Genomic DNA, 18,542 nt, shown 5'->3' on the forward strand with positions numbered 1-18,542 from the left:
AGCACAATCCTTTATGGTTTCTTATAGAACAATAATATTCCATAGTATTTAAGTACTTGTTTAGCCATTCCTCAATTGATGGCCATCCCCTCAATTTCCAATTCTTTGCCTCTACAAAAAGAGCTGCTATGAATATTTTGGAATAAGTAGGACTTTTCCCATTTTTTACAATATCTTCTGGATATAGGCCTAGAATTGGAACTGCTGGGTCAAAGGGTATGAACAGTTTTATTGCTCTTTGGGCATAGTTCCATATTGCTCTCCAGAAAAGTTGGATCCATTCACAACTCCACTAGCATTGCATCAATGTCCTAATTCTCCCACAACTTCAATGTTGATCATCTTCCCTTTTCCTCATCTTGGCTTGTCCTTCATTTTCGAAGACCATGACATCGGAGCATGAATTGGATTTGAGTGAGGTGGGATTCTGTATTAAATCACCAGCCTCACTTTCTCCTCCAGAGTCACCTGGGTCCAGTGGCCAGATATGAATCAGGATGACTGGAGATGGCCCTGAATGTGAGGTAATAAGGGTTAAGTGACTTTCCCAAGATCAGTCAGCTAGTGGAAGTCAAGTGTTTGAGGCTGGACTTGAACTCCTGTCCTCCTGACTCCAAGGTCAGTTGGCACAGTGGATAGAACACCAGCCCTGAAGACAAGAGGACCTGAGTTCAAATTCAGCCCCAGACATTTACTATTACCTAGCTGAGTGACCTTGGGCAAGTCACTTAACCCCATTGACTTAAAAATAAAATACAAAACATGATTCATAGTTCCCCCCAGCAGAAAAATAAAAGATAAAATGATATTTAAAAAACACTTTGCAAAATTACATAAACCCTCTTGTCATTGTTACTTTGTCCAAATATCCTTGTTTCAAGCATCCCTGACAGTGGCCCAGCAATTATATCTGCCATATCTTTCAATACCCAAAGATATAGTTTGACATACCCTGGTAACTTAAACTCAATGAAGGTCAGCTAGGAACTCTCTTTCTCAAACTCTATTCATCTTGGGTTTTTTTCAGGTTTTTTTTTGACCTGTACTTATTAGTTCAAATACTATAATTAATAAAATAATTTAAAACTGAAATAATAAGCTAATAAATTAAAAATAAATTAATGTAATAAATTTTAACATAAAGCAAAAATATTTTTTTAAAAAACAAGAGCAAAATAGGACTATCCCCTCTCTGCCATCAATTGCCATCAGATGTACCTTGAAGAATGAGTCTATCACTTTAGATTCTCTCTCTTTTCCAGTGTACCTTTATCAAGGTAATACATGGGGAATGATTAAGAGGCTGAACTCTGTTAAAATAAATAAACCTGGATTGGTAGGTCAACCTAGCAGTAAGAATTATAATCCACATTTTGATAAATTCCAAAAAGGAACCTGTGCTTTAAAAGAATCATTTCCAAGAAGTTCCATGTCTATGGAGACCAGGATCATACTAACAAAACAAGTCTAATGGAAAATACTGTTTTTAGCATGAGCTTTCATCAAAAATAGCCAGGCTCTGTGCTAAACACCAGTCATTAAATTATTATTTCATTAAATCCTCACAATAACCCAGGCAGGTAGGTGCAATCACTATCTCCATTTTACAGATGAGCAATCTGAAAAAAAAGAGAGGGTAAGTTACTTGAGCAGGATCACACAGCCAGTATGTATGTGAGGTCATATTGGGAACTCAGGTCTCCCTGACTCCAAGCAGTGTTCTCTGTGCACTATGGCATCATCTGACTGTTTCTTCTTCTGTGGCATGTCTGCTAACCAGTTGGGCATCACAATTCTTTCTCTCTCTCTCTCTCTCTCTCTCTCTCTCTCTCTCTCTCTCTCTCTCTCTCTCTCTCTCTCTCTTTCTCTTTCTCTTTCTCTTTCTCTTTCTCTCTTTCTTCTCCCTTTCCTTCTGTCCAAGCTAATAATCCTTATCTTGGGTTGCTCTAGCCAAAGGAATTTAATTGTTGATCACTGAAATTTGGCTAAATATCTTGGAGTTTACTAAGCCCCAAAAACCTCTGGCTCTCATTGATTGACCAACAACAAGTCCCAGTTCCACCCCACTTGGTCACCGATGGACCTTGACTGGCTAGAATGAATGTAAGTAGAAATTATCTCTGTTTTGGCCAGAAACCCTGAAAGTTTTACCATCCCCAATTATTTTTTCAACTATTCAAAATTGCAGAACAATTCTTTGTTTAATTTCTTTCTTACTTGCCTTAATCATTGGATGGGTATTGCTTCAGTCAAACTGAGTCCTATTAAAAAACTTAGATTAAAAATGTCAGTGCATCCAGGGCCATCTCTCGTTGTCCTCATCCATATCTGGCCACCAGACCCAAATAGCTACAGAGAAGAAAGTGGGGCTGGTGATTTTGCTCAGCCCACCCTTACTTAAATCCAATTCACTTGCACATGATATCACTTCTCTGATATCACAGTACTCTCAAGAACAAAGGACAAACAATTTTTTCATTTATAAAGATTTTCCATTTTTAAAACAGAAATAAAAATACATGTAATAATACCAAAAATTTATCAAAAAATAACATGAAAACTTTAGGATTTTCTGATAAAAAGTACAGTGCTAGTGTAAGCTAATAGTGTTATTGCTAAAACTACAACTATAAATATGCTTATGCATCAAGTGAATAAAAGACTTTGTAACTAAGGATGAAATTTGATTGATGGGATATAGCTTATGATTAGTCAATTTTCATGGGGCTATTGTAAAAATTTAAGACCTCTAATTTAGAGAGTCGAGTTTATGATTTTGTAATTTTGGCAGTATTCATAATCTCAGCATAATTTATATGTCTCTTGCATTTGGGGTCAAGTAACATTGATTATGTTCTTTTTTGGCTTCCTGGATGAATTATACCATAGTTATTAAGATAGTAGCAGTTTTATGTAAGTAAGAATACAATTACCTTCATTATTCATTTCTGCAACAAAAAACTGTAAAAAGATTTTACTTACATTCTGAATAAAATTAAATTAATAGCCCCTACACTTGATAGAATGGGAAGATTGCCAGCCTAGAATTCAGGAAACCTCTGACTCGGTTTCCTTCTGTATAAAATTAAGGAACTAGATTAACTCTTGCTCAAAATTGTTCCCAGTATCTAACAGCACCATTTGGAACTAGAACTGTTCTCAAAAGACTACAAACCAAAAGTCCTATCAAGGAGGCCAAGGACTGGGGCCAAGAACACCAAGAGACCCAGACTGCAGACTGGAAAGAAGAAAAGGTAATATTATTACATTTACCTCACTCACTCCACCTAGATGGCTAGAGACCAGTCACCCATCTAGACCACAATATTCAGATGTCTTTGTTGTTGTTGTTGTTGTTGAGTCATTTAATTGAATCTAACTTTTTGTGACCCCCACTTTAGGGCTTTTGTTTTACAAAGATACTGGAGTGGTTTGACATTTCCTTCTCCAGCTCATTTGTATAGATGAGGAAATGGAGGGAAATGGTTAAGTGATTTGCCCAGAGTCATACAGCGTGTAATTATTTGAGACCAAATCTGAACCGAAGAAGATGAGTTTTCCTGATTTGAAATCCAGTGCCATTTAGATGCCTTTATTCTACAAATTCCTACCCTCTCAATAATGTCATTTATTAGATATTTTGGGTTTTTTTAATTTTCTTTTGTTTCAGATTTAAGATTTCATTTAGTTGACAATTCCAGGTGAGAATATCCCCTCTACACATGCAGATCAAAAATTGTTCTGCAATCTATTACCTTAGAATACTATATGGTACTAAGAGATTAAACCACTAGCCTAGAGTAAAAGTGTTTTGTTTTAACCAGAATTCACCCTTAGAGAAAGTTTAGTAGAAGGTGGCTCTTGTCTCTAAGTTTATTTACTGAGGAGATGTGTTCATGGTCTTGCACTGCTTTAACCTAGAAGACTACTCCAATTCATTCAGAGGGTCACCAAGATCATGTCATAAGATTGAGAGTAGCATTTTCATTGTGAGTGAGGTGCAAGGGACTAGGGATGGAATTTTTTATCTTAAAAAGGTGGACCAGGGGCAACTAGGTGGAGCAGAGCACTAGCCCTGGAGTTGGGAAGACCTGAATTCAAATTCAGCCTCAGACACATAATAACTACTTAACTGTGTGACCTTGGGCAAGTCACTTAACTCCATTACCTTGCAAAATCCTTCCCCCCCCCCAAAAAAAAATGGAACCAGGATCTCAATTTAGGTTCTGAAAGCACCAGGGTCTAGCTCTTAGACCCGATTTCCGTCACCTTTGAGCAGCCCCCTGCTCTCTTTGGAAGCTGGCAGTCAGTTGATGGGAGCTAGGATTTAGCCCATTTGCCACTGAAAGTTTTCAATTTGAAATTATCAATTCCCGAATCTTTGGCCTGAGAAACCAAACCCCCCATCTGCAGAGAGGTTGGCTATTCTTAGGAAGAATACTCAAAAGACATAAAGAATAATTATCAGTTGTTCTAACATTGATACACTATATGATTAATATTCTATACTAGAACAGGACCATAGATGGTACAAAAAAAATTTAAGAATTTAGTCTATATTCATCTGTGAGGAGGGGAAATAATATCTTAATATGCAAACACATTTCTTTCCTAAAGTCAGATGGTTGTATCTTCCAACATGTCTTATTTTGAAAACTGTCAGGAAAAGGAAGAGGATCATATTTGGAGATGATAACCAAAATTTAAGATAGGTTGAATTTTATTGAAATCAAGGTCATTTACATCATGATTAAATCACTAGCTGAGAAGGCTAGCTTAATCACCAGCAGTACATTTTTATTGTTTCATTTGACCTATACATGTTCTTCACTGCCCTTCATATACATATTTGTATTTATATGTAGACATAAATATGCGTATATAAATACACAAACATGTAAATATATTTCATTTTAGAAGGCATCTTGACAGTTTAAAAATAGCATTTTTCCTTCAGATTAATTTTGCAACTCCATTAAAAGTTGAATGATAGATTGTCAGAATTTTTCAATGTGCTGATTTGTTTTGCTGAATTTTTTTTTATTCTTTATTGAAAGGGGTAGAGAAGAGTTATATTACTAGATGTTGTATTTCAAAAAGCAAAAGAGAGAAACAAAATTTATTTAAAAAATAAATCCATGATTATTTGGTCATTTATTATAATAAAGCATAAACTTTTGAAGTTGTGGAAGGATGAACTATCTCTAGTTCAATAAGTGAATTATGAATATACTACCACTATATTTTAATAATACAATGATTATTTAAAATAAGAGATTTTAATTTGTTTCCATTATCTTAAATACTCTGGAATAATTGTTAAAATACCACCTGGGGCACATCCTGCCACACATGGCTACTCCATGTTCAAAGTGCTCTGGGGGGGGTGGGGTCCTACCGCCACTCAAAATCATAGCTCACAAGCCCCTACTGATAAGTGTTTTCTTTTACTGGTCACACAGAGGGCACAATTAGTTCAAAGCAAAGGCTTTTAATGAAATAGCATAGTAAGAAAAACAGTAATAGAACATTTCCTCCATAAAATTGGAGAACACTCTCCAATAGATACAAACCAGCACTGGACAGAGCAGATACACGTACGATGTATGTGGGAGGCACATTGGGGAATATTTATATAGCTAGTACATGTCCACAGAAAAACATACACTTCAGGAGAATGTACAGCCAGGGCATACGTATGAAAAAACATACATATAGAATGCATGCAAGCCAGAGAAAAACATGGACATAAAGAGTATGTGTCCAAAGTATAAACATAGAAGAACAAATCTTCTGAAATTGCAGGGGAGCCAATCTTTTTTAATGAGGTCAGGCCCCCTTAAGAACAACAGAAACAACAACAAAACTAGCATTTATATATCCCTTTGAGATCTGCAAAGTTTTATAAATTATCTGTCATAAGAGAAGCATGACTTGCCCCTCCATGTGTCTGCATTAGCTGCATGTGTTTTCTGTCTTTAAGATGACTCTACACTTACACCCTGGCCACATATATATTCTCTAGGTGTAGTTTTTTCTACAAATGCACATATCTTGAATGATTCCTCCATGGAACTGATCTTATGGAAGGAAGATTTTGGATGTAGATGTCAGTTATTTCTCTTTTTTTTTAAGAATCAAAGATTATTAAAATTAAACAGAAAAAGTCTTAAGGATTTAGTTCAGAACTTTCATTTTACAGATGAGGGAATCTCTGAGGAAGTAAAATGGAATGCCCAAAATCAATCAGACAATTAGTAGAACAGGGAATAGAAATCTAATTTTCTTTCACCTGACCAATTATTTACTCTAAAATTATGGTGCCTTTCAACAATTTAAGGACTGACCCTAAGACCAAATACCATTAATGATTATAGAAAATAAACTTCTCATGGAATTCATTATAACTTCTATGCAGCTAACATATATCTGAACACATCTATGTATGGATTACATATATTTATATACACATACGTATATATATATACAAACATACACACATATATAGCTTCACCCCTTAGTCTTCCTTCTGAATCCCAATCTCATATCACCATCTATTGAATATTGATCCAGATTGGCCATGCATCTAGGACTTAAAGTTGTAGAATATTGACTTAGATGCTAGAAAGGCAATTATGTCCATTATGGCACAGTTAATATACACCAATTACAGGACTAAATCCAGGTCTTGCTGTTGTTCAGTCATTCAGTTGGACCATAGCAGGCTAGGCTCTTCTGTCTTCCACTATCTCTCAAAGTCGACCCAAGCTCATGTTCACTGCTTCCATGACACTTTCTATATATCTCATCCTTTACCATCCCCTTTTCCTTTTGTCTTCAGTCTTTCTCACCATCAGGGTCTTTTCCAATTAGTCTTATCATCTCATTATGTGACCAAAGTATTTAAGCTTCAACTTTAGTATTTGCTGTTGTAATGAATAGTCTGAATTAATTTCTTTAAGTATTGACTTATTTGATCTCCTTGCTATTCAAGGAACTCAAAAGTCTCCAGCACCACAGTTTGAAAGCATTGATTCTGTGTTACTCAGCTTTCCTTTTAATAGAATTCTCAGAGCTTTACATTGCTACAGGAAAGAGCATCCCCACAATTTCCCACCTTAACCACCCCAAAAAGAACTATGAATAATCTTGTACATGTGAGTCTTTTCCCCTTTCTTGGTGATCTTTTTGGGATACAGACCTAGTAGTGGTATTACTGGATCAAAGGGTATGTACAGTTTTATTTCATTATCTCATTTATTATTATTATTATTATTATTATTATTATTATTATTATTATTATTATTCAAAGGTTCATATGAACTTTTTCAGCAAGGTCATGTCTTGTAACTCTTGCTTCTTGACCCACATACAGGTTTCTCAAGAGACAAGATGATCTGGCTTTATCATTTCTTTGAGGATTTGTATCATTTTATTGTGATACACACTTTCAAAAGCTTTAGAGTTTCTGGAACTCTCTTGATTTCTCCATAATCAAGGGAATCTTGGCAATTTGGACTCTATCTCTGCTGCCTCTTAAAAACCAGTCTGTTTATCTGGTAATTCTCATTCACCTGTTGCTGAAGTCAAATTTGCAAAATCTTAAATATAACTTTGATGGTATGTGACATGAGTTTGATTGTTCTATAATTTGAACATTCTTTGGCATTGTCCTTCTTTAAGATTGGGATATAAACTGATCTTTTCCAATCCAGTGACTACTCTTGTGTTTTCCAAATTTGCTGGCATATAAAATGTGCCTATTATGGCCTTTTATAAATGAAAAAAATATTATGTAGCATTATTTAAAATTATCATATCCATTGATGCTATCTTTTTTACTCTATAAATCTATTTTATATGTTTTTATTAATGTTTTATAAAAAATTAAAAATCAAATTTTAATGACATCCAGTTTTTAAGATTATTATATTATATACTTATTTCTTCTTCCTTTACTTAAAATCTGGTTTAAGACATTTTTAAAAATCATTTTTACATTTATCTTAGAAAGGAAATTTTGAAATAATGCTATTTTAAATTTTTTTATACTCACTTAAACCCATACTTTGATAGAAAGCATAATAAATCTGGGTTGTATTCATCCTGACTTCTACTTATTACCTGTGTGACCTTTGCCAAGTCACTTAACTTCCCTGTGATTCAGTTTTCTATCTAAAAAAAAGTTTAGATTAGATTAGATTATCTCTAAATTCCCTTCTACTTCTAATTCTATGATCTTCTAAAGTCAAAATAAAAATATGCAATTGAAAATCAAGCATATAAGGGATATGGAATATGTTATGGAACTTGAAAAAATATAGCTTGTTTCCTATATATACATAAAGTAACCACTTTCTTTTTGTAGCTAAGTTGTATTACAGGTACCTACAAAATTGTATATGTAATTTTTATGTGTGTACATACAAATACATAATTATATTTCAAGAAATAATTATAACATGTAGATTATCTACTTCTGAAACAGTCATGTAACTAGGGATTTTTCAGGTAAATTCTGAAACTTAATTACCTTAGTTTAAAAGGAGTGTGGTATGGGGGGAGTACCTAACAGGGAGCCAGGGAGCGGGGAGAGAGAGGAAAAGAGTTGTGAGATAAGAAGAAGAAGAAGAAGAAGAAGAAATGAGATAATGAGATAATAATAATAAAACTGTGCATACCCTTTGATCCAGTAATACCACTACTAGGTCTGTATCCCAAAAAAGATCACCAAGAAAGGGGAAAAGATTCACATGTACAAGAATATTCATAGCAGTTCTTTTTGGTGTGGTTAAGGTGGGAAATTGTGGGGATGCCCACAAATTAAAGAATAGTTGAACAAATTGTGATATATGAATGTAAAGGAATATTATTGTCCTGTAAGAAATTACAAGTAAGCAGATTTCAGAAACACCTGGAAGTCTTACATGAACTGATGCTGAGTAAAGTAAGCAAAACCAAAATATTGTACACTTTAACAGCTACATTATGTAATGATCAACTGCAATAGACTTAGTCCTTCTCAGCAATACAGTTATCAAAGACAGACAATATGCAGATCAAAGCATACTATTTTCACTTTTTTAAATTTGTTTTTTGTTTTTTTACTCAGGGAAGTTTTTCCATTTTGTTCTGATTCTTCTTTCACAGAAAGTCTAACATAGAAATATGTGTAATATGATTGTACAAGTATAAGCTATGTCAGATTATTTGCTATCCTGAATAGGGAGAGGGAAGGGTTGCAAGGAGAAAACTTTACAAAAATGAATAATGAAAATTATTTTTACTTAGAACTAGAAAAAAATAAATTTATTTTAAAATATAAAAAGAAAGGAACTAAATATAGGAATAAATATACATCAAAATATTTATAGTAGCATAATAATAGTAGTAGTAGTAGCTAGTGGTAGTAATAATAAAGAACTGGAACAAAGTATATGCCCATTGTTTGGGGAATGACTAAATAAATATGGGAATAAGGATTCCACAGAATAAAAATTCTTCTTATTTATTATTTCTTATAGTTAGTAATAGTTATATTTATTCCTAAGTAATACTGTATACTTAGTATAAGATACTAAACAAAATTAAAGGGAGTACATTAATATATTTCTTTCATAGTACCTGAAGAGATGACAAAATGTACCACTCTGCATGTACACATTGCATGTAGTCACACTTGGTTAATGTGTTACTTTTACTAAATTGCTTTTTTCCTCCTCCATTTCTATCCTTTGTGGCAAAAGATAGATGTCTAGGAAGAGAGGTAGGAGAAATATATTTGGAAAGGAAGATGGTGTATTAAAAATAAAAGTTATCAATGTAAATTTTGAGAGGAGTGTTAAGCACACCAATTCAAATATGTTTATCAAAAAAAGTAAAATACATTTTTGCTACCTATAAGTTGCTTTTATTCTAGTTATTCTTGGCTTCCATTCACAGTGCTCTCCAGGAAGTTAAAGAGAAATTCCATGTGCAAAAAGTCACACATACACACACACACACACACACACACACACACACACACACACACACACTTCATAAAGTATGCAAATACAGCTGAAGAACATGGAATATGCTTTTAGTATGAATAACACAAATTATAACATATGAATAGAATGCAATATTATCACAGCATAAGAATTTGGAGGACTTGATATCAAATCTTACCTCAGACACTTACTAGCTGTGCGACCCTGGGCAAGCAAAAACCTAATCTGAAGAGTAATTTATTTCTAAGTTGCTCTGATCTTTGCTAAATACCAGATGTATTCTTAAATTCAATATTTTTTCAAAAATTGACTAATGTAACAACATTACTAAACTTAACTGACTTGAAATCTCCCATGACACTCTCCTACTGCTTCAAGTAAGAGTTAGCAATGAGAAATACGTTACAATGGTTTGACCCCAGTGGTAATTGCTTTCGCAAAAAGGAAGAAGAGTACAGGATTATTAATTAAATCATCTTATCTTGAGGAAGACCTTTTTTTTTCAGCTACATCAAGATCATCAAAATGTTCTGTTTTCTCTAACCAGTAGAGTGATCTTTACAGTGAGGAGGAAACAAAAATGTGTTAGTAGAGAAGTGAAATCCAAGATCACAATCATAAATAGAAATTTTTCTTAGCTGGAGAAAAAAAACACACAAGATATAGGTGGAATGGGATTGGGATGGACAGTGGTGACACAAAGGAAAATCCAACCTCAAATGTGCCTGTGTAGCATAAGGGAGGAATCTAGCCATTTCCCCTGTGGTAGATGTGTCAGATGGGGAGATGATTTGTAGGCATCGGGGTCCACAGGATGATGGGTTCACAGAGGATCTCTAGAGGAGACATGAGGAAAGTAATTGTCACAGAGAAGAAGCACATGCCCCCAATCGTCAGCATTGTGCCTTGTGATACCTCTACCTGAGATGATTGAAATTGTAGGAAAATATAAACCCAATGAACTCAATTAGGTTTAGAGTTACTAAATCTAAATGAATCAAATGCCAGTGTACTACAGACTTTGGTAGTGTGATTGCTGGACCATTGTCCATGGTCTTTAAGGAATTATGAACAATCAAACAGGTACCATGGGACTCTCAAGATGAGTAAAGGTACTGCTTCCCCAAAATAAGAAGATAGGTTCTGCTTAAAACAGGGAGGTATGTGACTCTGTGGTTTGAGTGTGGATCTAGAGTCAGGAAGGCTGAGTTTAAATACTGCCTCCAACACTCAATAATAAAGTGACTCAAGGGCAAAACATTTAACCTCTCTGCCTCAGTATCTAGACCCAGCATGCTATCTTCTTCACCACCTAGCTGCTCATTTATAGAAAGAATAATTACTTCAAGTTATGGTTGTCTAAATGAGTAGGCTGTTTAGTGCATGTATCAAAAAGAAGTGTAGTATTCAGTGGAAGTCTAGAGGAGCCTGTCCCATATTGTTCAACATTTCTATTATTAACTGGAATAAAAATCATAGAAAGCATATCTATCTTACTGAATTTATAGGGAACATGAAGCTTGGTGGGATTCCTTATATGAAAAATTGATAGCATTAATATTCAAAAAGTTCTCAAAAAGGGGGCAGCAAGGTGGTGCAGGGGATCAAACACTGGCCCTGAAGTCAGGAGGAGTGTCTGAAGTCACATTTGAACTCGGGTTCTCCAACCTCCAAACTCATTGAAAAAAAAAGAAAAATAGAATTCTTGTAATATTCATGGTTAAGTAAAACAAATTCCCACACTGAAATTGTCTCTCTTTACATCACCTCTTTGTTGGGAGGTGGAGGCAGCATTCTTCGTCATAAGGTCTTTGGACTCATTGCTGGCCATTATATTGAACATACATCAGATTCTTAAATCCTCCCAAATTGTTAAAATGTATATTTTTCTGATTCTGCTCACTTTCCAGGTTTCTCTGAAACTCTCTTTCATTATTATGTCACCTTTTTAATGTATATGTCTCATGACCCTGTGTGCTGCACCTTAGGCAATCATTATTACTATCATCCAAGTGCGTGTCAGTGCCATTCATTCTATTACACAGAATCATAACAGCAGTTACAGATGTCTTCTGATGTTTTTGTAATCCTGACTATCTAAGATCTGCTCAAAAAACAAACTCCAGATCTTTGGACTCAGTCTCTTAAATGTTGGGTTGTCCATAAGCAAATTATTATTGATCAAATTTACAAGATTCTGGATAAAGTGTCAAGATGTCATCATTTGACTATCCCAGTGAAACCCCCTGAAAGTCAGAAAACATTACAGTGGTAGTACCTACCCACCCAGTCCTTGTCTACAAGGTAAAGATAGTCAATTCATCTTCCACTGAAAATTTATCATCCAAAGCTCAATACCAAACTTCTGGTTCTTCTCTATACAGGGACATTTTTGTTTCATTTTTTAAAAATTATGAAGGTGGTAATTTTGTTTTAAATCACCTCATTCTCAAATGTCGTTCTATCCCTGCCCTCTAACCAGAATGCCATTCCTTTTATCAAGTTAAAAAAAAGAGGGGGAAAAGCAGAATTTTTTTAAAAAATCAACTGAATCAGATGGTATATGTAATATTCTACACTCATAGTTTTCCATCTCTTACAGAAAAAAAGGGAGATGATCACTGTGAACTAGAACAACCATACCACAACCCCAGTTAATATTCTATGTTTCTTATATAGTTGCTATTATGAAATCAAAATTTAAAAATCCCTATTGTGATGACTTCTCTCAGTATCAGTTTTCACTACCCTCTCTCCCTGTTCAATTCTCCCTTCTTGAAATAATTTTTTAAAATATTTTCAATTTTTATTTTAATTTCAGACTTAGTCATATTAAATATTAATAAGAAATTTAATTTTTTAATTTTAATTTAATTACATAATTTTAAAGTACCATCTTATTAGGGAAATGAATAAACTAGCTCTTTGGTAAAATTCAGCTCAATTTAGCATTTCTTTCTTTTCCTAAGCAATCAACTGTCCAAGGTAGCTTCCTTGAATTGGTCATGAATCTTTTTGGAGAAAAACCACAAGATGATAAAGATCTTGTCGCCGTACAATTTGGGGAGTGGGGGGATGGGAGTGAACAAGGATGAATTAAGTGCCTATTACATGCCAAAGACTACATAAAGTACTTTATGAATACCATCTAATTTAATCTCATTTAACACAGATTCCATCTCATTAATCCCTGTCCAGTAGACAAGGGTTTAAAATATACCCCCGGGATATTACACAGTAATTTGAAAAGTATACTTACTTGTAGATGTTTCGGACAGTAGTTAATTCCAAATTAGATTGAATTACAATGAAATTTAGAGAATATTTAGTCCAATCTCTATTTTATATTTGGAGAAACTGAGGTTCAGAGAGGGAATGAGACTTGCCCAAGGTAGTAGGTAGCATTTAAACCCAGGTTTTCTGGTTGCACATCCAGTCTGCAATGCACGACCCAGCTTCTTTACTTGTAATCAGCATTTATCCAGGACACACATTAAAAGCAATTTAACCCACAATCCTTCCAATGAAAAATATGACTGACCTAAAAATAAAGATATTCCATTCATTGATTCTGAAGTTTATTTTCAACAAAGACAATAGTTTCTGCAGAAAGCTTTTTCTCAAACACGAAAGGAGGAAAAAAACTAAACCTAGTTTCCTGTGGGTTGGGTCCCTTGAGAATATGAAAGGGATAAAAAAAAAAAGTTAATTGTTAACAGTTCTGTCTATGTGTCACTTACAATTCACCGCTGGATTTCTTCAGGCTAACACCCTTTTAGCGGTAGCATTCAGCACATTGAGGCCAGACCAGACTTTTATTACTTACTTCAATAAGGAAGACGGTAAGCTTAAAGGAAAGTATCTTTAAGATTTATCTCTGTGTTCTGGAATAGGCAATTCAGTCACGCACTTAATCCCTGTTCTTAATCTCTCCGGGCTGTCTTTCTCTGCTGCAGTCTAGACTCTCTGGTTAACCCAGGACTTTAATGGCAGTTATCAGACAAACTGCTTACAAGGAGAGTAGCACATCCCATTTAGATCGATTTCACTGAGTAGGGAGTTATTCTTGAAATAATTCGTGAGATCAGAAGAAATAAGAACTAGTTAGTTCCTATGCACTAGAATTCAATCAAATTGTTTCCAGAACTGAGGGTGTGAACAGAAAGGGAGATATATGCATGTGTATTTCTAGACAGTATGTATTTTTTTTAAGATAGACACAATCCTACTTCATGGGAATTTAAATTGATTTATATTTACATTGGGCATTTTGTATGCCTAAAAGGAGATATAATATATACTATATAAGATATAAGATATAATCTATTTCCATAATATTTTGTTCTAGGTCAAAACCTGAAGATTTCTTTAGCTCTGATGAAAAGTAAAGGATCCCCAAACAAGCTTCATAAAAGTTCTAATTTTTTTAATTTTCTCAACCGATAGAAATCTTATCAATTTTAAAAGTGAATCTTAGGTATATGATTTGGATCATATTTCCTTTGCTGAGCAGATGCTGATAAGTTTTCCTGAATATGCTATAATACTAATGTATAGAATAGAGTCATGGAATTATATAACCTGGAGTTACAGAATTTTAAGGGAATCATAGAATCAAACTTACTCTTTTTACAGATGAAAAAAACTAAGACTCAAAAAATCTAGATGATTCTCTCAAGATCAGAGAGCTAGTTATCTTAATTGTGATCTAAATTATTGTAGTCAAATTCAATTTATCTAAATGATATGTGACATTGAATTCACCTTTTTTCCCAAAAATTTTTTTAAAAGCCTTTAGCTATTTGGAAAGAAGTAGTGCATAGCTTATAAAAACAAGACCTTTCACTCAGACACATTGTCAACAGTTTTGTGTTCTATTTCTCCAAGTAAAGATAACATAATGGTGGATAAAATATCAGCTGGCTGTCATAAGAATTTATGAATACATATTTTCTTGAAATACTTTGGGATTCTTAAGAAAAAAGGTGTTATATCACAACTCAAAATGTTATTATTGAGTTAGAGCCTTTTATATACTTCAAACACCATAGAAACAACCAAAATTCAGAGATTTCTTTTTTATAGCAATGGAAACATTACATTTGGAAAGAAATGAATCAATTTTAATCATTTTCATTCATGTTATGGCCCCTTGGATTTTCTCTCCCAAAATAAATTTTTTTTTATTTTTAATTACCTATTAATTTATTTCAGTTGTTAGAGTTCCCCCTGCTCTGAAGATCTTCCACTGGCAAGTACGTAACTATTTTTTGTTGCTGGTTTTTTTTTTAAGTTTTTGCTAGTCAATGGGGTTAAGTGGTTTGCCCAAGGCCACACAGCTAGGTAATTATTAAGTGTCTGAGGCTGGATTTGAACCCAGGTACTCCTGACTCCTGGGCTGGTGCTTTATCCACTTCACCTTAGCCCCCCCCCAATAACTAATTTTTAATTGAATTGAATTTTGTAAAAAAATATTAATCAACATTATTATAGTTTGAGAAAAGAGCACATAAATTATTTGAGGTTGAAAAATATGACTTTTGTAAAAGTTAGAGGTAGACAGTTAATTTGGGAATTTGGAAACTGGCTAAGCAACTTGGGGATTATGGGCAAAAGAAAAAGAAAAAGGTTAAACCCAAATCAGTTCAGTTTACTATTTGTTAGAAATTCTGACAAAAGGGGCAAAGTCAGGAGTACCTGGGTTCAAATCCAGTCTCAAACACTTAATAATTACCTAGCTGTGTGGCCTTGGGCAAGCCACTTGCCTTGCAAAAACCTAAAAAAAAAAAATTCTGACAAAAGACTGTGTGAGGTCTGCTTGAGAATATTTACTATAATTTTTCATCATTCTTGGTTTATTATTTTTATTTTTAAAATTATCTATGAATTTTAAATTATCTTTAGAGAGCCAAGCTCTTCTTGATTGTAATTAGCATGGATGGGTTGTACACTATAGTCAATAACTAGCAAATAGATTCCTAAACTTGTATAATACATAGATTTAACACATAGAAGAAGACAGAAAAATTGAACATACATAAAAATAAAATAACAGGTTAAAAAGCAAGTACTATTTAATAAACTACAAAAAATCTAAAAGGAAGGAAGAGAGAGAGGGAGAAAGGAAGGAAGGAAGGAAGGAAGGAAGGAAGGAAGGAAGGAAGGAAGGAAGGAAGGAAGGAAGGAAGGAAGGAAGGAAGGAAGGAAGGAAGGAAGGAAGGAAGGAAGGAAGGAAGGAAAGGAGGTAGGAAGAGAGGAGGGAGGGAGGAAGAAAGTAAAGAAGGAAGAAACACAAGAAGCTTAATGAAGAGTAGAAAGAAATAAAAGCTAAACTGAGCTCCCCACTGGTCTGGAATCTTTCCAGCAATCATAGGTTTGAAATAATTAGCAATTCCTCTCTACTCTCCCAATTTCAGCAAAGGGCTCCTCCTTTTCCAAATGGAAAGATTAAATTATAGAAATTGGGGGAGGGGTGGAATTAACTTTTTTATCATTTTAAATTTCATTTTATTTTTTATTTACTTTCAAGTATTTTCATGGTCAGGAACTGATTGGTTCCTTTGACAATACATATGCATGATACAAGGAGCCAATTTTCACATAGTCCTGCCTTAGGGTAATTACAGGTACAAATGGGTCCTTATGGGATCAATTTCCCCATGATACAAATTCAGTTGCCTATCCCTGTGTGCTGAAGGAAGCTTGCCAAGTGCCATTTGTATGCAGCAATTGTCCTGCAAGAAACTTCAGTGAAAACCTTGGAAAGGAAAATATGAGAAGAAGAAAAATAATGTTTCATCTTTAGAATAATTAAAGATAAGGAAGGAAGCAAATCCAAAATCATGTCATTTAGATAAGAGGGCACAAGTCTACACTCTCACAATTGACAGATTTAGGATTGGGATCAATCCCAGAGATCACCTTGGCCAACCCCCTCCATTTTACAGATAAGGAAGTTGAGGCAGGGAGAGGTGAAATGACCTAACAAAATCTTACAGAGAATAAACAACAGAATGAGAATTTAAACTCAGATTCTCTGACTCTTTATTCAGCTCTCTTTCTATTGTGTAGTCTTAGATTTTCTAAAATATTTCCCTTCTGGGAGGAAAAAAATGAAATTCTTGATCATCATCATCATCTGCACTCAAATTCCACAATAATAGCTTTCATCTTCAGACAAAACTCAATAAAATCCTTCTTTCTGTCATACAAAGTAATTCATTGCCCAAGGGCAGGGAAACAGAAAAGAGAATAGAGGATAGGGTGATGCTCCCTGAGTTCCAGAAGGAAGAAGAGTTCAAGAGGACGGAAACTATGCCATATATGGAGGGCAGAGGGCTCAAAAACATGGAGGTGGAAGAAAGAAGTACATCAAAAAAGAAAAATGATTTACCCTTTTCCTCTGGATACTTTTTTATCCAAGTTTCCATTGGCAAAAAATGGTTAGTGTAATTATTCAGATGCTTCAAGAGAAAGTTCCCATTTTATTTGAAAACTAATGCCTTTGGCTTTAGCTATGAATATCCAATCATTTAGGTTGCTTTTTCTGCTATTTCTGGGTCTCTATGGTATAAGTAGAGTTATCAGAACTCAAAACAATAATTTTGTTCAAAATTGATCCCTCTAACCCAAAGTGCTTGATCCTCATTATGTCAAAAATCTTGATCATTTTTAGCAATGCTTGCAAAGTAGACAAATCAGTCAAGTAAACATAAATGACAAAAGATTAAACTATAGACTCAAAGTTTAACAGCAAGTCTTTTCTTTTTTAGTCCATGTTACATCATAGAACACTCCTCACACTATTCTATTCGAAGTGAGAAGACTTGGTGCAGAGATTAATAATAAAAACTCTTATTTGGCCATCATTTGCAAAGCTAAATCATTTGGACAGCATTTGAAGCTAAATAATTTGTCTATAATCACAGTCAGTGAATATCTGAAACAAAATTCAAGTCCACGTTTCCTGATTCCAAATTCCTTGTTCTGGTTCTTTGATTACACCAGGGGAACCTTTATATAACAGGTCCATAAATCATGGTTGAATCAAATAAAGGGCTGAAAAATACTAGAACCATGTTTTCATGTCCTGGGTTTGCAATGCAGCCATATTTATAAATTCTGGCAACCTAAACAGAGTTATATGAGTTAGGCTTGACTGGCTTCTAAAAGAAGACATTGGATAGTCAGGGTAGATATCTAAAAAAGAGACATCTGTCTTAGAGCTATTTGTCATGGATAGCTATGGCAAATCTCATTTTTTTAAGAGATTTACTTCTGTACAGGACCTACCAAGACCAAATGCTCAAGGGCACTTACTTAATATTGCTTCATAAAATGGAGCCACCCAAGCCAACCTCCAGCACAAGCTATGTAGCAGAAGACGGGCAAGCATGACATCCTTTGCAGATGAAGATGATTCTAGTGAACTGTCACCAGTAGAATGGGCTCTTCGAATTGTTTTTTTCAGTGGTGACATAATAGATTTATGTGGATACAACCACATTTGTTTGCCCAGTTCCCTCTGTGACTGATGGTACTCATTTTCAA

The 18,542-nt window shown here is 34.4% G+C and overlaps 1 protein-coding gene across 2 annotated transcripts in view; it reads left to right on the forward strand.

Annotated features, from left to right (window-relative positions):
- Positions 1–1,824: 1,824 nt before the first annotated feature.
- ATP5MC3 (ATP synthase membrane subunit c locus 3) overlaps positions 1,825–18,542 on the forward strand; it is a 100,559-nt gene continuing 83,841 nt past the window's right edge. For both annotated transcript variants that reach the window (XM_074215666.1, XM_074215667.1), the window contains exons 1-2: positions 1,825–2,103; positions 3,126–3,254. The gene's annotated coding sequence lies outside the window, so the exon portion shown is untranslated. The remainder of the gene's footprint in view (positions 2,104–3,125; positions 3,255–18,542) is intronic.

This window comes from Macrotis lagotis, chromosome 1 (assembly GCF_037893015.1).
Source record: "Macrotis lagotis isolate mMagLag1 chromosome 1, bilby.v1.9.chrom.fasta, whole genome shotgun sequence".
NCBI classification, from domain to species: Eukaryota; Metazoa; Chordata; class Mammalia; order Peramelemorphia; family Peramelidae; genus Macrotis; species Macrotis lagotis.